Raw genomic sequence first — 26730 nt, 5'->3', positions numbered from 1 at the left:
CAACCGAGTAAGAACAGTCCTCCAATCGTATCTATCAATGAAAGTATCGATATCGATAGATATAGATTTTCTTAAATAACGATATCTGAAATTAAAGTCAAATTAATCTCGAACCCAATTAAGAAAAGAAAAAAAACGAAAAAGAAAGAAATCGTAATAATCGTCCGATTCCAATTATCTTTGATTATCTTTCAATACCAATCGGTATATATTACTTCAGTTTGTTAATATTCTTTTACCAACGTTAAATAGAAATTGAAATTTCGGCTAATCACAAACAAACGGATAACATCAGGAACAACCTAGGATAGGAGAAACGTTAGATCGATCTTTGATTTACGAGCGAAACGTTCCCGACTGTCGGAAGTTGGCCACTGTGTGAATTAAAATCAATAGCTTCAATATCGGGAACGGTTTATATAGTTTCATTAACTAAAATCAAGAATCACCATTGAATAAAGAAATCCGACGGATTTGGAACGCTACCCATTGCTACGTTGGTTAATTGTAATTTATTGGATCGACTAATTGCTACCATTTTCTCTCTCTCTCTCTCGCTCTCTTTCTCTTTCTTTCTATTTTTATTTAATTTTGTTTCCATAGTACTATCTTCTAATAGCAGCATAGACTTGAACGATATTTCAATGAGACCGAGTCGTGTGTAGCACTTCTCTTGGCTATATTTTCCATCCATTTTCCACTTCTTTGTTGTTTCCTTATTTCCGTTCTTATTCTTTTTCTTCTTCCTCTTCCTCTTCTCTTCTCCTTCTTCTTCTTCTTCTTCTTCTTCTTATTTTTCTGTTTTTATTCCTCCTTTTAGACAAGCTTTACGATGATCTCGCAGAAAGATGCAATGAGTCACCGTGCCGGTGACGGAAATTTATTCGAAGACGCTATTACGCCAGCGTTTCGTTTACAAGGAAAAATAGTAGAGAGAAAGAGAGAGAGAGAGAGAGAGAAAGAGAGAGAGATACTGAAAGAACCAGAAGATTTATTCCCCTGGTGACCCATTCATAGCCAAGAATATTTTTAAAGATCACCTCGTTTATGCTGCATTTCATTGCATGATAGAAAAGTATGAAATAATTGTTTGAAAAAAGATCGTTCGTTAAGAAAATGAGTCAATCAACGTTAAACTAATAACATATTTTAACGAAAGTAAATATCTGTAATATCTTTAAAAACAATTTCTTCTCGTTTATATTACTAATGGTTTCGACGAAACATTTCTTAATAATAGAGTAAAGTATTTATATTCTTAAAAAGAGTTAGTAGTATCAATTAGCTGTAAAATGATTTTAATAGTAGCAAAAAATGCTTAACCAATGAGAAAATAATCACGCTGCAAGCGTTAGTATCAATAACCAGTAAACTAAATCAATTTAAGTATGAAAATTTTAGAATAAACTTATCATTGCGTGTGATTATACCACACATATCATAAGATATTAAATAAACTTATTAAAAAGAAATAGTTTTTCTTCGAATCTTAATGAAAAGACATTTAAAGAAAATTTTTTTCGGGAACCTTTCGGGGCTCTTTGGTATTCTAGAACCCCACGTGGCTCCTTAATCCGCCACAGTTCGTATGAAAGAAACGTTGAACTTTTTTCTTCGAATATAAAATTGATAGCAAAGTTCGAGATCAAAAGTTAGGATAAGAACGCTAGTGGAATACTTGAAAAGTTCAAATGACAATTTAACGTCATTTTAAAAACAAATAGCATAGTAAACGAAAAGCTGTCGAAAGCTTCAGACGAACGTTCGATTTTTCAACATTACCCTCTCTCTCTCTCTCTCTCACACACACACAAATACACATACTCTAAAGGATTTTATATCGCGTCAGCTGTAGAAAGCAGGTCCGATCTGAAGGATAAAAGGAACATTTTCACGGATTCTATCTATTCTCGATTTAGAATTTAATCGATTTCGTATTGAAATCCATGAAGACCATTATTTGAATATTATTTATATATATATCTATAAAATGATGCTTTAAAAGATTTTTTCAAAAGATCATTCTAAATTTATAAGAAATCTCTGCTTTACATTTCCTCTCCTCTTTAACTATTTCTTTTATTTAATTTTTATTTAATAAAATTCATTTATATTTGCTCTTTTTCTTATAGTTTAAATACATATAAGGTTCTTGATTGTAATCAAGGTCTGCTTTATTGGGGCCTGGAAATGCTAACGCTACTGACCTAAATCAATTGAGGAAAAAAGTATTGGCCCACTGACCTGTTTCGTTTCTTACAAAATACCTGCTTTCAATGCCAAGGTAGACACGCATACTTTGACACACACACACATATACATTGGCATACATTTCTTAAATCTAACGTTAAGCAAAAAAACCTTTCCATGTGTTTGTACGTACGTAACGTGTAACTCAATGGATGATTTTTTTAGACGAAATTTCAGAGAGAAACATGCCTCCCCCCGCCCCATTTCTGTATAAATTCATAAATCATTCGTTCTAAAAATACACGAAGCCATTAATACGCTCGAACGATATTTATCCTTTCCGAGTTGTCATATGATTTTTTTTTAAACGCACAAATAATTTCAAATATTTTACAAAATAAATTTCTGTCGGATTCTCGTTTACGGTGCGTCAACAAAGTATTCATACTGCTGTTAGATCACTCATATGGACCGAACAATTGAAAGCAATTATATTTTACTACGGTGAACAATTGTTCTCTCTGTGCAAAAGTAATTGATTGCATTCGCTTCTGTCAATTTGTTGCTATAGTCTGACAAAAAATAATAAATATACACGCACACACGCACACACATAGGAAGAGAATACACTCGGCACGAAGAGAACCTACGTGAAATTTGACTTTTTTTCTAAACTTTGATCGCCCATTCTTGAACATAGGCCTGTCCTATTTTCTCCCAATTACGTTAATTCAGGACTTTTTGATGCCAGTAAAGTCCAGCTGCTTATTCGATGTCATTTACCTATCTTAATTGTGGACTATCTCAGTTTCTCTTATCATTAGTCTCCCTTGAGGCACCCATGTAAAATTTTGTAAACCATCGTTTATTTTCCTGCCTCACAACACGTCCTGCACGTTACCATTTCAGTGCTGTTGTTCTTTCGACCACGTCTGTGAGCTTTGTTCTCATTCGGATATCTTCATTTCTAATTTTGTTTGCTAGAGAAATCCCTAGCGTTGGTTAGTTCCATAGACCACTGCATTAATTTCGACCGATTAACATTATTTACTGTTGGGATTGTGAAATTTAACTCGATAAAAAGGTATTTAAATAAAATTCAAGAAGAAAAATTGAAAAATATTATTCTCCTATAAACAGTTTCAGATAAGCAAAGCATATCTCGTATTGAAAAAGATAAACACACGCGTACACGTATACACACACCTTCTATTCAATCGCGGAGGGTTAAAAAAAAAAAAGGGAAAAAAAGAAAAACACAAACAAAATAATAAAAAACAAAAAAAAGGCTCGAGGGGAAGGGGGTGAGTTGTTTTGGGGGTAGGAAAGAGAGATAGAAACTATCGGTTTTATCACCAAAGCAAACGTTTCATCCACGCGAAAACTTGGTTCTCCGCTTCCTCCTCTTCCTCTTGATCCTCTTGATGTTCTATGCTTCTGTCTACTCTTGTCCACATCCTCCAGGTCGTATGGAAATAACGTTTTACTTTTTTATTTCATCCCATGTTTCGTATGCACATCAAGACAGGCACCTCGTATTTTCGACTCTATTCGTTTATTGGCAATAGACCAAACCTGCAGAATGCACAGTCGTACTATACAGTAAAATTACTATCTCATGTTTATGTCTTTTTTTTACCTTCCTCCTTTTCCTCCCTCTCTCTCTCTCTTCTTCTCTGTATCATTCTTTTTCTTTTTTTCTTTTTTTACTTCTTTTAGTTTCTTTTTTCCCCAACTTAGACTGAATTTCATGAAGAAGAGGCAATCAGCCATATCATTTCACCCACCTACTCTTACTTCTCCTCTCTCTCTCTTTCTCTCTTTCTCGTCTCTCTGTCCTTTATCTTTCTCGTTTGCTTTTATTAAATCGATTTTATTCGCGGTACTGGCAACAACGATAATTTTCTTCACCTGTTTCTCTCTCACTCTTTCTCTCTCTCTCTCTTTATCTCGAAATAAATGTACCAAGAAACCTTGCCCGAGAAAATCACAGTGTTCTATAGCGAAGCCATTTATCCTATCAAGATCATTAATTGTCTCTCTCTCTCTCTCTCTCTTTCTCTTTCCTTCCCTCTCTTTTCTCTCTTTTTCTCTTTTTCTCTCTTCTCTCTTTCTCTTTTTCTCTTTTTCTCTTTTTCTCTTTTTCTCTTCTTTTATCTTTTTTATTTACTTCATGTTCCTTTCTTAGTAATGATCACGTATGAACATCTTTTACGCAATCATTATAACGAACAGAAATGATTCGTTCAGTTATACACAATTTTTCGACTATACATATGTGCCCATAATTATGAAAGTGGTCTAAAAGTCATATATCTCTTATTTCGAGATATTTGAAAGATTACATTTGAACACTGAATGGATTCCATATAATGTTGAAATAACAACCACTATCTAATAATTCATTTTTGACAATACATTGAATTAATTGAGTTTAAAATAATGTGGTGTGAAATTACTGATAAAATTATTTTTTTTTTAATTTTGACTTAGACCACTTTCATTATTTTGGGTACATATATATTCCAATTAAAAATATTTATATACTTTTCTTTTTTTTAACCGTTTTGCATTAACGCTTATGTTAGTTCATTATTTAATTCGTACGAACGAAACAGTTGGATGAATATTAAAAATTAGGACATTACGTAAAGGTTACTGGCCCTTGTATATTTTCCTTCAACATTCTTCGAGCATTTACCTTTCGGTCCAGATGTACAAGGGTAGAAGCAAAGAAGACGGTGGTGGTGGTGATTGGGAGGAATGTTTGAGGGAGATGAGTACTACAGCAAATAAATTGTCGAAGGTTCTTTTTTTATCTTGCTTGTGTTCTCTTTTTCCTTTTCTAATATCAAGCTGACTTTTGTCGTATACTTTCCTTCCCCCCTCCCTTCCCCCTACCCTGGTCACCCTCTCTTCACTCTCTCTCTCTCTTTCTATCTGTATATATATACATATATATATAATGTATATGTATTTCTTTTTCTTTCTGTTACTCGGCCTGCTCTCGTTATCATATTTTTCTTTTCGCCTTTATTTACGACATATTAAATTTCCATTTGCACGAGACAATACCGTATAAAACGAATGCAAGAGTGCGTGCATCATCAAGCGAACGCGTTATCTATTCACACATATATACGAACAGATATACACACATATGCACACATATGCACACATTGCACACATATAGTATACTCACATGTATACACGCACGTATAAAGACGGATACATACACACATACAGAAAATACGTATCTCACGCACACCGTATACACAGCATACATACATATATATAGACATACATATATAAATATATATACACACATTTCGTTGAACGACGTAATCGTTTTTGTCTACAATGGAAGAGCATCTCCGTTTTGTCGGAATTACCCCTCTCTTCTACTATCCCCTCCTCATTTTTTCTAGCCCCATCTACCTCTTATCACAATTTCTTGCTCTATCACGGTCCGTTAATTTTTTTCCTCCCCATTCCTTTTTTGTATATATTACATTTAGTTATTTTGTTATTGTTGTTGTTGTTGTTGTCGTCTTTCTTCGGAACATTACGCTGACAATAATTATCCTTTGCAAATTGAGTTTTTTTTTTTATTTTTTTCTTAACTACTAGAGAAATGAGAGATTGAAATGAAAAGTTTTTTCTATATTTTTTTTTTTTTTTTTTTTATCTTTTAGTCCTCTATTTATATCAGCTCGTTCACCGTGAATACTTAAGATCGAGCTCTCACCAAAACTCTCGTATAACGGGAGGTTGCTGAAAAGAGGGATGAAAGAGTAAGAGAAGGAGAAGAAGAGAGAGAGAGAGAGAGAGGGAGAGAAAGAGAGGATCGTTTTCATGCATTAAACAATGGACGTCGACGTCCTTCGAGCTTCTACGCGATAAACGGGACTATCAAAGCTAGTCTCCAAACTTATTCGACTTCTCTGTCTTCCTACCTCGTTCCTACCCCCTCACCCCTCTCCATCTGTTTATCTCTCTCTCTCTCTCACTCTTTCAATACGAAATGTCTTTAATACAACGAATGAATAGAATTATCCGCTATTGGATGCTGATAACACGCATACACACCTATATTCCAAGGATCAAAACTCGACGAGAAGGGTAAAATTTTGTTAACTTTTTCATATAAAAATTCGATCATAATCTCTAATTTTAATTGCAATTATAATTCGTTTCGTTATTCGAATCGATCAATATGGAAACTCAATGAGAGAGAAAGAGAGAGAGAGAGATGTCAGAGTTTATATTATGTTGAATATAATTGGAATTATTTTATTTTGTATTATTTACCAAACAACTTTGCGTTTTATTGTTTCGTTAATTTTAATATCGATAAAATAACGATTATATTATTACTCGTTGGGGTGGGCTGTATCAGAAGTTTCATGGTGTTTGAAGTTTATTATAACATGTATATGCGCTATTGCACTGACATTTATTTCGAATAATAATAAAGTATTTTATAATATTCAATTAACGTGTTTTGCTTACTGGATGTTCGGTGAAATTTTATATTAATTTTCTTTTCGAATTATTATTCATTTATACACCTGTTTGTTTTGCTTTTGTTTATTTTATTACTATTGCGATATAAATTAGATTTTCTTTTTTTCGATTGGTCCGATATTAAGTACAATAACGTATGTTGAGTCACGAGTTTGACTTTAATTTTTATTGATAGAAATAGTCGTGGAATTAAATTGCAAAAGTGCATCTGCATGTATTATTGGCACGTTAAGCGAACAACACGTGCATGCTCTTTTTAATATTTATTGGATTATAATATTGCATGACTAATAGATTTTCTTTCAGTTTTAGATGGATGGCGATTAAAATTCTCTCTCATTTAAAATTTCATTTACATTTGTACTACGTATTCATATATATTTTTCTGTAGTTTCTGAGTAGAAACATTGAAATATTAAATAACAAAGTATATATAATAATTATATTTACTATTTTTCTTTCATAAGAAATGTAATATTTAATATTTATTTCCGAATAATACGAAAGCTTTCTGGGATTTGTTGCGTACTTTAAATTCATAACTTAATTATTTAAATTAAATTCAATTAAATTCACCTCTCTTATAATTTAATAATAACCTTAACATTTAATGTGTGTTAAAGCAATATTGATTAATCCAATGTTATTTAATCATCGATGCTCTATATTTCAAGTATTAGTCATCAATTTTGCTCCATGGATTGTATTTACTTATTTTTTACATTAATTATATTTTCATAGAAATAATATTAAATAAAATTGCTATACTTTTTCATATTTATGCACTTTTGTACTGTTCGTTTAAACGATTACATACAAATTGCATCGAATAATTATATTTACGTATACTTTAACGTAGGAAATTATTTTTGTGTTACTTTTTAAATAGAAACTCAATAATAATAATAATAAATAATAATTTTAAAAATCCATATTTTTTTTCATATGAGGAAAAAATCGCGTTTCAACTCGTACCCTAAATCATATTGAAAGCATACTCGTTAAACGATATCATTTAGTGTATTTATCTTAATCAATGGTTCTCCAGATGCAGCAATCTCCTCGTGATGAGATTTGGGTCGGTAATTCTTGCGATTAATTTAAACGTAAATCATGTAACGCAAGTAATACCGATCGAATGGCTGCATATTCCTTTTATCAGTGTATTATACAAACATCTCTGTCCTATTTCTAATATCAATTTTTCAAACATTTGATTAAAAATATTCACCAACGAAATAATTAATTAATTAATTAAACGAATTTCATGAACTAAATTTATTATTTCACGAATTATAACGCACTGCGGATATATTTTAATAAGCTGTTAAATGCGAAATGATTTAAACACTTCTTTCTTTCTTCGCTTAATAGAATTTTGATTAGCAAATTTCTTCCGTTTCCTTTTTATTATGTTTTTTTTTAAATCCATTATACGCATTAAGTCGAAATAACGATTCTCAATATTTTCTATCCGATTTGAGCTTTCCCCCTTCGCTCCCTGCCCTCTCCCTATCCCCACCGATCGCAATTTAGCTAAAGCCATTTCGCATATTTCAGCACATTTCTCAAAAGTATCGTGCGTCGTGAAAAAAGAGAAAGAAGAAAAAAAGGCAACGAGTGCTTTCTTTAATCTCGAAAACGTATAAGAAATTCTGCGGCAAATCGATTGGAAAATAAAAAAAAAAGGGAAAGAAATATTCAGAAAGGAAGAAAAATAAAGGAAGAAAGAAAGGAAGGGAAATTGTAGGAATGAGTAGGATTCATTGGTAACTGGTAAAGTGTTTGAAAATGGAAAATCGGTCATATATCCTTTCGGACGAATCGATAATGCTTGATATCATAATTAAGGTAATGTATCTGTGGTAATAGGGGAATTCTATGACATTGAATGCAAATACATAGTGTTTCCTTTATGTTCAAACATTGCGTAAATTGGGTAAGGCAATTAGCAAGTATAGTCTTCGGTCTATAGGAACGAAGAGGAGGAGTAAGAGGAGGAGGAGGAGGAGGAGGAGGAGGAAGAGGTGGAGGAGGTGGAGTTTGGGTTGCATCGTTGACACGATCTCTCCTATATGACTATCGAGAAAGAAACCGTTCGACCTATCGTCATTACACGTATGATCGATATCATCAGGTATGCTGTTATATCTCGACCGTTCATCGAAGTTCAAATTTCAAACCAAAAATATATTACTAATATGTCTTAATTTATCTTCGTTGAAAAAATCTTAACCTATTTTTTCTTTTTTTTTTTTAATTTTTTTCTTGCGAGTTAAAAATAAGTAATAAAAATGCGAGGTAATATTTGAAGAATCAATGGAAACCGTATATTAACACGTTGTATCCCTGACCAACTTGCATTTGGCTAACATGTCGATTTGGTTTTAACAAAATCAGACACAAGTTGACTCTCAAAACTTTTTGACCCGACACGCGTGCTAGGCTCAAAACTTTTCAACTTACTTCATGTGCTTGGCGTCAAACTTTGAAGTCAGCCTCGTTCGCGTGCTCGGTTCGAAAACTTTTCAAGCCTCATCGATATCGACAATCATTGTTCGAGCTTTTCTTTTTCTTTTTATTTAGAAAAATATTATTCGAAGTAAAGAAATGAATCTAAAACGTTTACCAAAAGTAGGTAGACGCGGCACGGGAACGTGTTAATCGTGATATTCACACTCGTACGTGATAATTAAAACGCTTACATGGATTCTCTCACCTTCGAACGAATTATAAACGTTAGAAGTCCTTTGAAGCGCTAAATTATCGCTTTTCTATCTAACTTTCCGTAATTTATACTAGGTCGTGATCCGTATAGTACAAAATGTTCTCTCTCTCTCTCTCTCTTTCTCTCCTTCTCTGATTAACGTGTAGTTTATCGTCTTGTCGACACTTTGGTTATACCGTGAGAGAAAAGGTGTAAGTGAGCAGAGTAAAAGAGGGAAAGAGAACATCAACGTGGAAAAAAGGGATCTACGTTACTTCACCTCAACCCCTAAGGAAATTATAAATTAATACTATCCGCATGTTACAAGGCGTGCTCGGGAAAAAAAAAGGAAAAAAGAAACCTAACTGCATTTTTTAAGGACACCACTACCACCACCACCACCACCACACGCGATATCTTGCCATGGGAATCTACGTATTTACGGTTACACACCTTTGATACTTTAAATTCTGGAAAGACGCCACACGAGATTTTGAACGTATGTACTTAAAGACTTTGTCTTTTTTTTTTATAAATAAAATTCGAGAGGACAGATTCGTTGTTATTTAATCGAAGAGTAGCAAGACAACACTTTTTGATAAAATGTTTCAATATCCATATCGTACGTTTGTAAATATTTGGTTTCAAACGTTTCTTAAATTCATTTGCAATCAGGAATAATAGAAAAATATTTGATTAATTTCAATAAATACTAATCGATATTTCAGGAGAAAATGAGCCTACTCGAGACTCGATTTCAATGTCGAAGGGGACACGATGATTATAGTCCATGATAGTATGGAAGTAGGTGGATCGTATTCCCAGATAATTATATGGATGTGATGAAATGTTCCAACATTTTAAAATCGTACGACGACAAGAAACGACGGATTAATTGCCATGAGATTGCTTTACTCTAAAGAAGAAAATAAATTTGACGGTAAATTAACAGTCAACGTTGACGTGTCATTACTCGACAAAAATATGCCATAAAAAAGAAAAGTCAAAGTCAAAGTAAAAGAGGAAGAAGAAGAAAAGAAGAAGAAGAAGAAAAAGAAGAAGAAGTAGAAGAAGAAGAAGAAGAAAAAGAAGAAGAGGTAAGGGAAATTTTGTCATTTATTTTATATTTCCATCCGGCGATGTAATGAACTTTCGCGCAGTAAAAATCGATCGTAAAAATCGATTATTCCACGTAAACGAAAATTTGTTCCATTATTAAATAAACGAGGAATAAATTGTTCCTAAATTAAAATGAAAAAGTAAAAAAGAAGAAGAAAAAGAAGAAGAAGAAGAAGAAAAAAGAAAACGTGCGATATTAAACAACAGCTCCGACAAGTCTGACACTTTTGACTGGATTGGAAGAAAACAAAAAGACAGTAATCGACAAGGAGCGTTAAAAATTCACTTGAGATGATTGCGTGTGATTAAACAGCAACATTCTAGGATAGGGAAAGGGGTTCTCAGCCGATCAAGCATTAAATTTTTCATTCAAAATTTCTGTAAAAGAGGAAGGATTTTTCTTTCGATCTGGATCAACAACTTGTTCTTCTTGCGTTAGTGAGAGGCATATTCCACACTGGGGAAGATGGAACAATGAAAAAATGGCATTATGATCAAGCGAGATCGTAGGTTTTTACATCAATGAGAACGAGAAGAATGAGGAAGAAAAGGAGAAAGAAAAAAAGGAGAACTTTTATAGTTGTAGAATCGAAGCTTCGTTCGTTCGTTTGTTGGTTGGTTGGTTAGTTGGTTCGTTCATTGGTTGGTTGGTTGGTTCAACGAAGAGAAATGTTCGTAAAGCTTTGCGTTTACAGTAGAGATAGAGATAGAGAGAGAGAGATACTCGAGAAGCTTCTTAAAGTCACTCGTTAAGTTCATTAATGTGAAAAAGGGGGAGAACAAAATCGGTTCCTGCTTTTCATGTCTTGAAAGGAAGAAGAAGAAGAAGAAGAAGAAGAAGAAACTGGGGAGAGGAAAGATGAAGAATCCATTGGTTGAAGTTAGGTCGAAGTATTTACTTAGATCCTGAACATGATTCATTTTTAATCATTCCCCCTTGCATATCACCTCTTGCAATGTCAACGAATTGAAAGATGCACGTGCCAGAACATAATTTGTCACGTTTAATGAAAATTTTGGAAATAAGTATTTGTTACTTTTCGTAATGTATATTTTCTTTTAACAAATAAAACGTCCTTCGACAATCTTTTGCAAATGTGTATAATGTGTATGTGTGCCATAAAATCTGACATAATTAACGCTAAACGTACAATGACTGGTTGTACAATTTTAGATAAAATTTTGTACAAGTCACAGTGATATTTAGTTCATCAAGAATTCTTATTGCATAATTGGTATATTTTTTGTCATACATATATCGTAAAATGTATGACTTTTTAAGGAAGAGTCATATAATCTACTATAATAGAAATAGGTGTACATAAATCTCCTAATAAAAACCGTCAATTTGAAAAAAAAAATTATCTCGACGTGTTTGACACATTTTTACAGCGCAAGGGGTTAAGTTTATTAATGTGGAAAAAAGGAAGAACGAAATTGGATTCTACTTTTCGTGCCTCGTAAGAAAGAAGAAAAGGTAGAAAAAGAAGCAGAGGGGAAAGAGGAGGAAGAGGAAGAAGAGGAGGATGAAAAATACAATGGATGGAGTTAGGTCGAAGTATTTACTCAAGTTCTGAACACCATCCCTTTTTAATCATTCCTCTTTGCTATATCTGTTTCTTTGGACCACGATGAGATGATAAGAGAGCACGAGAATTTCCTCCAACCGTATTTACTGTATTATCGTTACATCTTGCAACGTCTATTATTTGCCGGAAAGCAAAAGAAGAATATTTAGAAGGATAAGGAAAATGACGGGTTGTAAGATAGGTGAAAGAGGGAAGGAAAAAGGAAAACAAAGAAAAAGATAAAAATGATGAAGAATATGAAGAAGAGATCGTCGAGATTTTAAGAGACAAGATTTAAAACGTTCCTTCCTTTTCTTTTTTTTCATCGTTGTGATCATCGTGAAAAATTTGTACCATTGTTTTCCGCAAACTAGTACCCGATGAAATACATTCTAAAAAAGGATTAACCGTTTAATTGTTAATGGCGTATATAATTACTTCCTCCTACATTTTTTCGTCTTCGAAAAAAAGAAAAATATCAATCACGAAAGTGTATAGCACATATTAAAGATAGAATTCAACGAGAAAGTAAATATGAGTAAAAAGTATACAACGTAGGTTTATATATTGATTCATGCTTTATAATACATCACATACGAATTAATGATTATATCATTTCTATTATCTTTTTTATCATCGTTGAGTTCAAAGTAAATTTGTTTCTCGTTAGGAATATTAGATGTTCTTTTGTTTATTTTAATTTAATTACCAATATTATCAGATGAACGTGCAAGTAAAATTAAATTTATAATAACTTTGAAAACTATTTAAAGTAGATCAAAAAATGGATATACTTAATTCATTTGTATTGTTTTATTTGTTTCAATTTCTAAAAAAAGTATCAAATTTCCGAATAATATTTTGATTAGTAATTAGTGATCTATATCATTCCAGGGGTATAATTTTCTTCAAAAATAAACGGGAATATTTAATAAATATAAAATAGTATAGAATCTAAGATGATTTGTTTCAATTGTACTTTACCTCGACTTACACGTTTATTTGTTTAAGATAAAGTATACGAACTTATTAAAAAACCTAATAGAACGAACATATTCTCTCACGTCGGTCAATTCTTTTTCGTTCGAAGAATAAAAAGATTTGTCGTCCTCGATAACGGCTACGTGGAAGCCAGAAGAAGAAAGATTCGCTAAATCAGTTTAAAAGCAAAAAGCTAAGCAACAAGATTTCGTCTTTTAACGTTAAAACGTTAGCAACCCCTTTTTTTCTAAGATGCCACTTCCCACGGTCATTAAAACTTGCGAAAACGTCACAAACTGGTGTAAGAAATGCAGTTTCCCTCTCTCTCTCTCTCTCTTTCTTTCTCTTTTATACTTTGAGGAAAATGTTTTCCATCTTTCTCTACTCGTGTGTCCATTTCACGAACAACCATAACATTTGCCAGCGTTATCTTTCTTACTTATGAACTGAAGAAGGAAGAAGAATAAGAGACGCTTTTTCTCAAATTTTGCTCTCCTTTTGTACACTCTCAACTCTTTTTCTTTTTCTTATTTTTTCTCTTTTATTTTTACTTCTTTCTTTTCTTTTCTTTTTCTTTTTTTAATTCTTTTTTAAATCCCGACCGTACGATAACTTTGACAAAGGTAAAAACACATTAGTCTTAGGTGATACGCCAATTAAAGATAAAAATTATTGTTTCGTAGATATCACGATGAAAATCCTCTCTCTCTTTCTCTCTCTTTCTCTCCCTTTTCCTCAGGGAAGTTTATTTGCATCGAGTTGAGGTATATTAAAAGGTATATTAAAAGAAACGAGCTTCGCCAATCTACTACACTACTTTAAATTCGAAACGATATTTCGCACCGTTCCGTTTCTGCTTTCTCTTCTTTTTACTTCGCCATTTTTCCTGTGATTCTTCTTCTTCTCCTTCTTTTTCTTTTTCTTATTTTCTTTCTTTTTCTTCTTCGAACTTTCAAAGACGTTTTATTTCTTTAGAAATTTTTACTTTTTACCAAATCCCTCCTCCTCCTCTCTCGCTGTTGCATAAGCTGAGCAAGCCCAATGCTATGGAATACGCAAAATTTGAAGAGCACTCGGTGAAAATGAGTTGAGAAAAGAATGAATCGTACTTTCCTAAGATAGTATGAAAGAAAGAAAGAAAGAAAGAAATAAGAGGGGAAAGAATCTCTCGAGTCGAGAGACAACTGGCGTCTTTTAAAAGTACCCTTCCTGTCGCAACTTCAACACATTTTCATATGCTACATTTCAAGATATAATTATTACAAATTTTCTTTGTTTTTTTGTTTTTTTGTTTTTTTGTTTTTTTGTTTTTTTGTTTTTTTTTAACATTCATACTCGATAATTATATGAAAATGATCGAATCTCTTGTTTCGAGATATTTAAAAGATTACTCGTGAACAATAAATGTTTTTCATATTAATATTGAAATAGCGAGCATTACGTAAAAATTTATTTTTAACAATATCGTCAAAACGACTTTTTCAGTTTAAAATAATTTAATGTGATATAACTGATAACATGAATTTTTGTCATTTTTTTTTATTTTTCATTTGAACTTTTAAGACAACCTCCATAATTATCGTCACATTTCATCTATTTACAAACAACTATGTAATCATTGTAATTACGAGCAATGATTTGCAAAATTTCAATCTTGATTATTTGCTCTTTAAACGAGAGATCATTTGGTACGGTTTATATACTCGTCGAACGAATAGGGGTTGCTAAAACGAGGGAAAACATGAGAAGTTATCGATTAATAAAGCATCGAATGTGTGCATATCCGTGTTCCGATCAGATTCCATTTTTATGCTCGAACGAGAAAGAGAGAGAAAGAGACAGACAAAAACGAACATATCGTTTCAATAAGTTTTTTTTTGTCACTTGAGATACAAAAAAAGAAATAATAATCAAATCGACGAACGTTAATAATCGTTTTCTTCTTCACGTCCTGTTGTTAATTTGTCATTCATTAATTTGCCTTCCATCAAGAATCCATCCACACAACCACACGACAAAGTTCACGCAGCCTAAGCTTTTAATCGATAGTCGGATGACCGATAGCAGATACACTTTACGCGTGTCATCGAGAAATAAACTACAGGGTGTTCCAGATTTTTCTCGTAAAAACGTTGTAAACGTATTCTACGTTCAAAAAAAGAAAATCAAACATAAATATAATATTAATATAAATCGTTTAAAACTTTATTCAAAAGTATATTGTAAAACTGTTTAAACATGTTACTCGAAAAGAGTACGTATGTTGTTTATTATCTTGAAATCATTTTATATATTCTTCTATGAACAATAGTTTGACCGCTTAGATCACTTGATTCTCACTCAACTAGATATATATTTCTAACATAAGAGAAATTAAAACAAGAAGTGTGAGATAATTACACTTGATGTTATGGTAGAACGAAATAGATATATGCTGTTAGAAAAATTAAAATTATTTAAAATTTTCGATTAAAATGAATATCATTAGTTTTAATATTCCCCTCGACAAAATTTTGATACCTTGACGATCGAAATAGTTATGCATAAAATCGCGATAGAAATAGTATTAATAGAAAATCGCACAAAATTCACGATAAACAGCATACTACACAACGGTGTCAAATTTTTATTCGCGTTAATAATCGAGCAATATTTAAACAACCTTACAATTTTTTTTACAACTTTCCAATAATACTTTAAATGACCCATGTTTATGTAACAGTTTTAATTAAACATATTTTTCTTCGTGAAATACGCTCACAATAACGTTTCTACAGAAATCAAAAAAACCCTCATCAGACACCTTGTATTACCGAAGAGAAATATAATATGGTAGACTCGGATTATACGCACGCACGAGTTGCCGATTCGACAACCACTGTTCACTTTATCCCTCTATTTCTATCTATTTCTCTCTTTGTCTTCGTCTTCCTCTATTCGTATCGATGTAGAACGAATTTGCGTTATTTAATTACTACAAGGACACAGAGAATGGGGAGGGGTTGAGAAAATATGATTAGTGGCAAACGCTGTCTCGTGAAACATCGATGTTTACACCTCTCCTTCCCTTTCCTTCCCTTTCATTCCTTCTTTCACACTCTTTCATCCCTGTTTCTCTCTCTCTCTCTCTCTTTCTCTCTCTGGATTTTCTATCGAGAAAACTTCAATTCTAGAACGTTTATTCCCTTTATTTTCCCACGCTAATTTAAAACCGATAAAACTCGTATGGAATTATTTACATTTCTCTGTACATTTTTCTTTCCTTTCTTACAATCGATTCAACCGTGAAAACGCATTCATAGTATTCGACCCCTTGCGAACACGCGCCCACACACCTACACACGTGCACACAAATACATACATTTATAGGTCCATCATAGAAATACCACGTATATTACAGATAGACACTTTGAAGTAGAAATTTCAATCCGCGCGCGGGTTTCCACTCGTACCATCCCCTTTTTGCAGAAACATACATATTTGTATCAGCTTTCGAAATCGACTTCGAGCACGGAACAAACAATCAAACCGTTTCTCGACCTAGTTTACGCGAACGAATTCTACTGCAACGTTCGGATTGCTAATGTTACGCGTTGTTAGATGTAACAGGAAGAGAAATCGATTTTGACATTCCCGATCGATTATATTCGATACTTCGATCAGATTTTCGATCATGACGATCGATTCGTCAAAATTAACATTTGCTAATAAATTTGTACATTTGCAAGTACCTACGAGCGTGAACGTAAGCGTGAGTGTGAGTATTTAAGAGTTAACAACAACAATCTAATTGTTCCGAACTGACTGGGAAGAAAAGTTAGTTTTCTCGAACAGATGGAAAGCTAGGAAAATCGTAGAAACATAATCGGCTTCCCCGATCGAATTCCCGATAACTCGAAAAGGTACAACGAACGAAAGAAATGGGCCTGGGAAAGAAAGGGGTTGGAGGGGGAGGGGGAAGTCGTATTAGTACGTTCGTAGAGAGACGCCAATATTATTCCAAGAGCGTATAATTAAACCTACAATATCGAGCAGGTATGGTGCTATACTAATTAATCACAGTTTCTAATGAAACCATAAAGCTAACGGGAAAATTAAATTAACGAGATGATAAGTTAATCGTTCGAGATATATAACATACATACACATATATATAAACGTGTATAACAAAATGTGTTCGTGTTCGTGCCCCTAGAAACGATTTGCTACGAACTAATATTGCACCCAACCGACAGAGAATATTATCATTATTATTATTATATATGTTACCGGCAAAGTTTGAAATCCATCATTCTACAGAATGCCTAAAACTAGCCGACAATGTATGAAATGTATTCATATTTCACACCTTTTCTAGACATTCTATAGAATGCCAAATGAGAAACCTGCAAAGTATGAAATACATCTCCTATTCGTTTCGAGTATCACGTCTTTCATTATTTTTTCATAATAACATTTGTATTTTTTTATTTTTTATTATTTATATATTTATTTATTATTATTATTATTATTACATATTATTATATATATATTTAATATTTATTTTGACAGAATAACATTTATATTTTTGAAGAATGCATGTCATTTATATAATAACCTTATCAGGACCTTTCTTATATTTTGCCTAAATAGCATTTGTCATTTTATAAATGCCTAGGTATTATATACAATGTTTAGGTATTCGATAGAATGCCTGCTTTTCATACATTGCTTGTAACATATATAAATTATGCATATTATATATATAAATGGTACTACTATATATGTATTATATCTGTAATATAGGATTGTTTCTCAATAAAATACGCGACATAGCTACTAGAAGAGAGAGAGAGAGAGAGAGAGAGAGAGAGAGAATTTAGCGAATAAAATATACGCGACAAACCGACCGACCGATCGACCAACCTACAAAACCAGGGGAAACGTTTCGAAGCGAAATATTTGACCGGATGGCAAAACAATTTCCTGAACGGATGTGCCCGTGGCCAGAACTTTCGACTTGCCATAGCACACGAGCTTTTCCCTCCTAACCAAGGTTTAGAAGAAACTTACGCATGCACGCACACACACACATGCTCGAATATTAACCGAAATTTACATGTAGGGAAATTACTATGAAACACTTCGTAAAAAAACACTTGCTTAGAACGGAGGAGGAGGGAGAGGGGAGTATTGTTGTTCGTTCACGAAACGCGTTGACCAATTTGTAATTGGTTTTACGATAGACTCGGAAACCAGCAGGATGACCTCATTGAAAGTTTCGTATAAAGATTTCAACTGCAAAAAAAAAACAGGGCTAACAGTAAATAGGTGTTGCAGTTGGTTGAGGCGAAGGAGGAGGAGGAGGAGGGGGAGTGGGTGAAGGTGGAATGAGTGGAATGAGTGGAAAGGGTGGAAAGCAACGTTTCTCGTGTTAAAAGAAAAAGCGAGCAACGACCGCAACACAACGACGACGACGGGAAACAACAATCGAGATTCGAGCTTGTCGAGAGGTAACGAGGGAGAAGAAGAGTGTACAGTAATCCAGCGCACCAACCGTTCCATGTGACGCGTCACTTTTCCTTCCTCATCTTGCCTCCTTCCTTCCCTCCATCTCTCTCATTTCTCACTCTCTCTCTCTCTCTCATTCTTTCTTTCCATCCACGCGAGTCTTTTTTAACCGCGAAAATACCGCTTTTTCATACACAACACTAGTTTTTGTTCTTTTCGAATTTCTTTATCTCTCTTCCACCCCCTCGCTCCCTCTAAGATTTGCTAGATCTTTGCGCGAGTAAAGAAAAGAAGAAAAAAAAACACGCACACACACATCGAATCGGATTGGACAGCAAACGACATACAATTTTTGTATAAAAGCATTGAATAAAAGAGCAAAAAAATATAAGAAAACGAATAAACCACCAGACAATGCGTACTTTTTACTCGCAAATATAATAGTAAGTAACGATAAAATTATTATTATTATTATTATTATTATTTTTATCTTCCTTGGGAAATAATTTACCCTCGCGTTCTTCTCGTATCGAATGATAATTATTTCGTTGTAAGAAGTAAAAAAAAAAATGATAAGATCGAATAACACATAAAAAATACGTACGCGTAAATCCGTAATCCTTGGTATCCTTATATCCAGAAAGTCAAAAAAAAACGGAGGATCAGAGACGTAGGTAAACTACATCAGTAGCAACCCTGATCACGAGCAACATCCTTGGCGCGTCAGAGTTTGTCCTAACAACACAGGTGGTTGTTGCAGCAGTAGGATATCTTCCTCTTTCCTCCACTACCCCCGTGTACATTCGATCTTCTTCTTCTTCTTCTTCTTCCTTCTTCTTCTACTTCTTCTTATTCTTATTCTTCTTCTTATCCACCAAACATCGATTGTCCCGCGTTAACAAAAGATACCAAATGCACCGAAAGTCAAAGAAAAAAAGAAGGAAAAAAAAAGGGGAAAAAAAGAAAACACCAGATTTTTCACGAACGCCTCCCCCCCCTTCCCCACCCTCGTTTCCCACGAAACGTCGTATCACGAAACGATCTCGTATCGAAAGTTCGACGATGCACAACAAATCGGCAACGAGTTAACTAACCAAATATTTTCATCGAATCAACGTTTCGTCACGGTACGCAATTAACGAACTGTTTACTTACGTAAAAATGATTTTCCTTACGGATATAAAATATAATAAAACGAACGATCGTGTAACGGGTTATCGATAATGATAAAAATAAAAAAAAAGTGATAAATTATAAAAAAAATGACAGTATTCGAAGAAGAAGAAAAATAAAAAAAGAGAGAGAGAGAGAGAGAGAGAAAGAGAAATAGAAATAGAAATAGAAAGAGAAAGAGAAAGAGAAAGAGGAGAGAAATAGAGAGAAACGTGTATCTCTCTCTCTCTTCCTTTTGTGCAAGAGCTCGATCGACTGGCCGGGGCGAGAGCCGTCGCGCGACTGAAACAGCTCTCTGCCCACAGCATCCCTATGCTTAAGCTTCCCCCTCGGATACATCGCCACCCCCTATCCCCCCGCGACACCCTCAACTCCTACCTCCTCCTCCTCCTCCTCCTCATCCTCCTCTTCCTCTTTCTCACCAGCCCCTTTCTCTTTCCTTCTTCTCTTCTCTACGTTACTCTACTTCTACTCTATTCTACTCTATTCTACCCTACTCTGTTTGGTTCTGCTTTACTCTGCTTCACTCTGCTTTACTCTGCTTTGCTCTGCTTTGCTCTGCTCTGTTTTCCTCTGGTCTGGTCTGGTCTGCTCTGGTCTGGTCTGCTCTGGTCTGGTCTAATCTGGTCTGCTTTGCTCTAAGTATTCTCTGATATTCCCTTATATTCTCACCCTTATCCCTTTTCACTACTTCCATTCAGTTACACGTATGTCAGTCTTTTCTTTTCACCACCCTTCTTCCTTCCTTCCTTGCTTTCTTTCTTTCTTTCTTTCTTGGTTGCTCTGCTCTGGTCTGCTCTGCTTTGCTCTGGGTATTCTCTGATATTTTCTGATATTCTCACCCTTATCCCTTTTTTCACTTCTTTCTTTCAGTTACGCGTATATCAGTCTTTTCTTTTCACCACCTCTCTTCCTTTTCCCTCTTTCCTTTCCTGCTTCCTTTCTTTCTTTCTTGATTGTTCTGCTCTGCTTTGCTCTGGATATTCTCTGATATTCTCTGATATTCTCACCCTTATCCCTTTTTTCACTTCTTTCTTTCAGTCACGCGTATATCAGTCTTTTCTTTTCAATACCCCTCTTCCTTTTTTTCTTTCTACCTTTCTACTTCTTTCGATTTTTTTGCTTTATTTTTTTCTTCTTTTTTGAAAATCACATATATTATCTTATACTCGTCTTCCAACGAGAATTAACGAAAATATCACGATGGAAAAATAACGAGGTGTTTGATATCTTCTTCTTTTATTTTTGCTTCGTCATTAATATCTCATTGTTTCTTAGATATAAAAGGTTCGAACAATTTTGTAGCGAAGCATTAATCGAAGAAAACATAAAAATCGTACGAGGCAGCGTTGTATTATTCGACGAGTTGATAATTCAATCTTTTTTTTTCTCATCATCCTTCTTCCTTCTTTCTTCTTTCGATTTTTTTCTTTTTCGAAAATCCCATGGGTATATGACCCTTGTCTTCCACGAGAATTAACAAAAATTTTATGATGGGAAAATAACGAGATGTTTGATATCTTTTTTTTTTCCCCTTCGTCATTAATATCACATTGTTTCTTTGATAAAATGTTAGAATAATTTTGTAGTGAAGCGTTAATCGAAGAAAAAATAATAAAACTCACGTTAGGAGCGACGTTGTATTTTTGACGAGTAAGCGAAGATGCGAACATTTTTTTTCAAAAGGAACGTACTTCGAACGTTGGTGCGTGTTAAAGCTGCTAGAATATACGCAAGCATCGAGATATAACTCTAATTGAAACGCGAAATGCTGGCAGAACGAGATCTCTTCTACTACATCACCAGCAGTAGTAGTCGTAGTAGTAATAGTAGTAGTAGTAGTAATAGTAGTAGTAGTAGTAGAAGTAGTAGTCGTAAGCTTCAAACTTACCTTACGAGAAATTCTCAAATGGATTCGATGCATTCCCGTTCGTTCGTTCGTTCGTTCGTTCATTCGTTCATTCGTTCATTCGTTCGTTCGTTTGTTCATTAACACAACTCACCTAAACGAAGCTTGAATAAAATGTATTTGTACTATTTTTATTCTATGCTTTTGACTCTTTGCTTTCCTTTTTTTTCAATTATTTTTCTATTTTTATATGCATATATATATACAACGCGAATCACCTAACATGACATCATTCAAATAACTCGTAAGTTATTCGTTGTACGAAAAAGTGTTCCAAATAAAAATTGTAATCTAAATGTACATATAGTTTTTTAATATATTTTTTATCTTACTTTTCCATTGAGATATTAGAATAATTTTCAATTTTTCAAATGGAACGTTTAATATTTATTTTCGTATTCCGATAAATCATCAAACTTTGATTAAAAATAAAGTATTCTGCAAAGTAGAATTTAATAATTACTGATTACTGATGATATTTATAAAACAATTTTTTTTTCACACGAAGTGATGTTCATAAAATACAAATGCACTTACAATACCACTTGACATCTATCATGTACTAATATAGTAACTGAGTAACTGTTAAGGTTGAAGTATACCTTACTTCTAGCTTATATCTTATATAATACATCTTTCGTTATTCAGTCATTATGTTAGGAAACTTACCTTATATATATATATATATTTTTTTTTTCTATTTCTAATTCTAATTCCCCATTATAGAAAAATCGTCATTTATTTACACGCAATTCTAAAGCCTACCCTCGCGCAGCACATTTTTTTTTTATTTCACGGATTTATTCATTATAGGTACCACATTATTATTCATGAAAGGATGAAACGTGGAAAACGGATAGGATTGGAAAGAGATTAAAAAATCGAAGCTTCGATGTGCGAATTACGACATTGTTTCGTTTCCTCGACTGGAGAGTAATTTTTTAAAGGATTTCAACTTTCAAATACTCCCTCCTCTTTCGGAATTTTGTTAACTCTGTGAATGATAACAAAAAAAAAAGGAAAAATGATGAACAAGCAAATCTTCTTATGAACAACCTACCGACCCATATAGGGGTCATATTCTATACAATAATAACAAATTAATGTAGAATAATACTCGTACAAATACGTTGTTTTAAAAACGAATTATATATTGAGTCAAAGTATGTCATAATAAAATGGTTAAAGGAATTAATGAATTCATTATGATCGATTAATATTGTCACGTTTGTCTATTCGCTTCCTAGCTTTTTCTCGAAAGAAAAATAAGTGTTTGTCCTGTATATATATATACACTATATGTGTGTGTGAATATTTTACACATATATATATTTATATACACACACTTCTAGAAAGTTCGCAGCTGCTTATCATTAATATATGTATATTTATCCCGTATATTCATCGCTCTTGCATAACATCTTTCGTTTCCGCGCTTGCAAAATAATATGCACGCAAAGTAGAAGAAGAGTGAGAGATAGAAAGAGAGAGAAAGAGAGAGAGAGAGAGAGAGAAAAACTGACGCTAGAGTAAAGTAGAATCGAAAATAATTCGAAAATGGAGAGACATAAAACGCACCGGCGGGTATACGTAAAACGGTTTGAAAAACGTCGGCAACACAGTTTCGTAATTAATGAAGAAAATGAATTTAAAACCACCCCGCCTTTGCGTATTTTTCTCTTTTTTTCTTTTTTTCTTCTTTTTTCTTTCCTTTTTTCCCCATTGTTTTTTTAAATATTTGTTCGCATCAACAGTACCAACCGCGATGCGTTGAAAAATTGCGATAAAACCTTCGTTGTTCCCCTTCGTCATTGTCTGTTACCGTTCGTGTCACAAACATTCTTTTGAGAATCGATTAATCTTAATATAAACCGTAACTAAATACGCGCGACAGAAAGAGAGAGAGAGAGAGAAAAAAAATCTACAAATCTAGTTTAAATATAATAAAAATACGCGAGATATATAATGATGCACAGTCTTATTGTTGGAAAGAAAAATGAAGTTGAGTTATCAAAGCTATTTGGTAAATTCGTTTTGCCATCTCTCGTAAATTTTCCTTTCGTTATTTCGTTATTTTTTCTTCTCTCTCTTTCTTTTCTTTTTTCTTTTATCTTTGTCTCAGGGTGATAAATAATTCGATGAAAAAAATACGAGCTGTATAATTTATTCAATTGCGGTAGCACGTGAGACCAAGTTCCCTTAGCCCTATTTCTTTCTACTCTTGTTCTTCTTTTTCTTTTCTTCCCTTCCCTTCCCTTCCCTTCTCCTTCCTTCCCTTAACTTCCTTTTTCCTTTTCTTTTTGTATTCTACTTAGCACACCTTGAACGTCCGCGAGCATACTTCGTAAATCCAAGAAGCGCGCGAGGTCATAGGACCTCATGATAGATTTAAAAGAAGATTAGGATTAGATGCCGCGTCAAAGAAGCTTTTCTTCTCGCCTTTCCTTTCTCCGATCCCTTATATCAATTCCCCTCCTCCCCTTTCCCCCATTCTGCCTACCTTTACCATCCTCCTTCTTCACCTAATTCATCCTTATTCGAAAATAAGACAACAATATTTATCTTCTATCATGGCATTCAGGACACCCGAAGTGAACTATAATAATTATGAAGATACATCAAACTTCTTGTTGCTGGTAAATGTTGTCTAAATCCAGGAACGGAACTACGATACCGCACAATTTCCAGGAAAATAGGGAGCCGAAAATTCTTACATTTATTATTTTTCAATGTTACTCAAATTATCTTTAATTTAAATAAAATTATAAAATATATACCGACCGAGAGAAAAAACATACTTTTTGTGTTTACGTTATTTTTTTTTAGAATTCTCTCCTCTTTTAAATAGTATTAAAGAAAAATATTCGATGCTATCAAAAAAATATCAAATATAAGAAATTAATTAAAAATAGAAATTATTATTCTTTGTAAAATATATAATATGATATGAGTTGTTCTCCCTCCCCTCCCCCACTCCACTTAAAATTATATTTTTAGCCTAACATTTGTAATTCCTACAATGTTTCAATTATTCATACTTTATCCGATACGAATGACAGAAAATTTCGGACGTTCCAATATTTTGCTTCGCAAAATTTTGCTTTGCTTTGCGTTTCATGCGATGCTTGTGAATATTTTAAACAAAATACCGGAACTCGAGAATTTTCGCGGAATTTCACACGCACACACACACGACCCACACTGGGAATCGTTGATCTATCGAATAAAAACGTTTCTGCTTTTTTAAAGTGGATTAAAATAAAAAAAGAGCAAAAAAGAAAAAGAAAGAGAGAGAATAAAACGTAGAGAGAGAGAGAGAGAGAGAGAGAAATCAAGTGACAAGAGATATTGTAGTAGAAGAGAGTACATCTGTTTGATTAATTATCGATCACGTTTTCGATAAAATGTTAATATGCATCGAGATTACTTTTTCTCGTTTGTAGTAGAAAAAAGAAAAGATAAGAAAAAGAAATAAGAATAGAACGAGACGAAACGAAACGAAAATGAGGTAACTTGTATTTTCAGTCAGAAAAATAAAATTAACGCTTTCAGTTAAATAAAAGTCGTAGAATCTTGAAAAAGGAAGAGAGAGAGAGAGAGAGAGAGAGAAAGATGAAGATAAGCATGCATCTTTTATTCTCAACCTTAACGCGTAATATTGCATAATGAAAGGTGCAAGAAGAAGAAGAAGCAAAGAGTAAAAAAAGAAGGAAAAAAATAGGAAAGAAAGGAAAAGGATGGCAGATAAAAAAGACAGACTTTTATGAAAACGCTCGAACGGCAAAGGGATACCTCCCTTATGTTTGGACACTGAAGGGAAAAGTTGGACAAAGAAAATAGAAACCGGTTTTCTATTTACTTCATCTACTTTTACTCCAACGTTGTGGAAGAATGAGTTAAGATTATATTGTAAAATATTTTTTCAGAGATATTATGTTGATATATTATATTTGATTCAATTGTTCAATTGTTATATTATATTTTGTGAATATATAACCATGTCCATTTACTAAGCCAACAAACTGTTAATAAATATATATTCATCTGTCTCTGCAAGTGTACCTGAATTTGCACGAATTTCTGTTCCGCGTAAAAATTTTTTTTTAACCCGATTGAAAATCCCGTAATAGTACAATCGAAAAAGTATTGGGAAAAAAAAAATATGAGAAATAAAAACTAGTACACAATTTTAAAAATACATATTTGTTTCATATAGCTTTGCAAAAAAAAATTAGTAATGTAAATTATATTTGTCGTCGCCATCGAAACTGTTATTTAAACCAATCGAACATTTTTTTCTTTTTTATTGGCACAAACTCGTCATCGTTCGAAATATTCGTTGAAGTTCAAATTTACATTTACATTCCAATATATAATAATTTTCTTTTACCATAAGTATTCATAAATTTGTCGATATGTGTGCTGCAACATTTCGTTAAATTTTTGTCGAAATTTTTTGGTAAACAAGAAAAATATAATATAGAACAGATGCTTTTTAAACATCGTATACCGAATAATCATAACTAACTTGTAGAAAACACATACACACACACACAATGAGTTTTCTCTCATATGGTGTTAGCGTACACACACTTGTTACTTACAACTCCTTAGGAAGTAGATATTTTCTGATTACGTAAATTCGGATCGTGTAAATTGATATCACGTATGAAAAAAGCCCACCCCTTCCAACCCCCTTCCCTTAAATTAGTGCTTCGTAAATTCAGAGAAGCCTATAGTTTGACTCCGTCTTATTATACGAGGAAAATATCCGTAACATTTTTTTTACTTCTGATTTCCTCATCTCTCTCTCTCTCTCTCTTTCTCTTAATTTCTATATCGCTCTCTTGCTAAAGTTACTTCAATAAAAAAAAAAAGAATAGGAAGAGAAAGTGGGTGGGTGGGTTAGGGAATAGGGGGGGTGAAAGAAATGAGGTACTATCTTAATCACGATAGCAGAATAGAAACGATCGATATTCTTCTCTGCCAAGGCTCGAACAATGATGCTTAAGCACCATTCACCGCATTGCGATGCATTGTTCGATCGATAAAGACAGTATTCGACA

General features: G+C 33.3%; 1 long non-coding RNA gene across 1 annotated transcript in view; it reads right to left on the bottom strand.

Annotated features, from left to right (window-relative positions):
• Positions 1–19813, bottom strand: part of LOC122523082 — a 43059-nt gene extending 23246 nt beyond the window's left edge. Inside the window, exon 1 of the long non-coding RNA XR_006305245.1 lies at positions 19187–19813. This is a non-coding gene — a long non-coding RNA (uncharacterized LOC122523082). The remainder of the gene's footprint in view (positions 1–19186) is intronic.
• Between the last annotated feature and the right edge of the window lie 6917 nt (positions 19814–26730).

Source organism: Polistes fuscatus, unplaced genomic scaffold, assembly GCF_010416935.1.
Source record: "Polistes fuscatus isolate 324 unplaced genomic scaffold, CU_Pfus_HIC Scaffold6, whole genome shotgun sequence".
NCBI classification, from domain to species: domain Eukaryota; kingdom Metazoa; phylum Arthropoda; class Insecta; order Hymenoptera; family Vespidae; genus Polistes; species Polistes fuscatus.
This window is presented reverse-complemented; position numbering and strand designations above follow the sequence as displayed.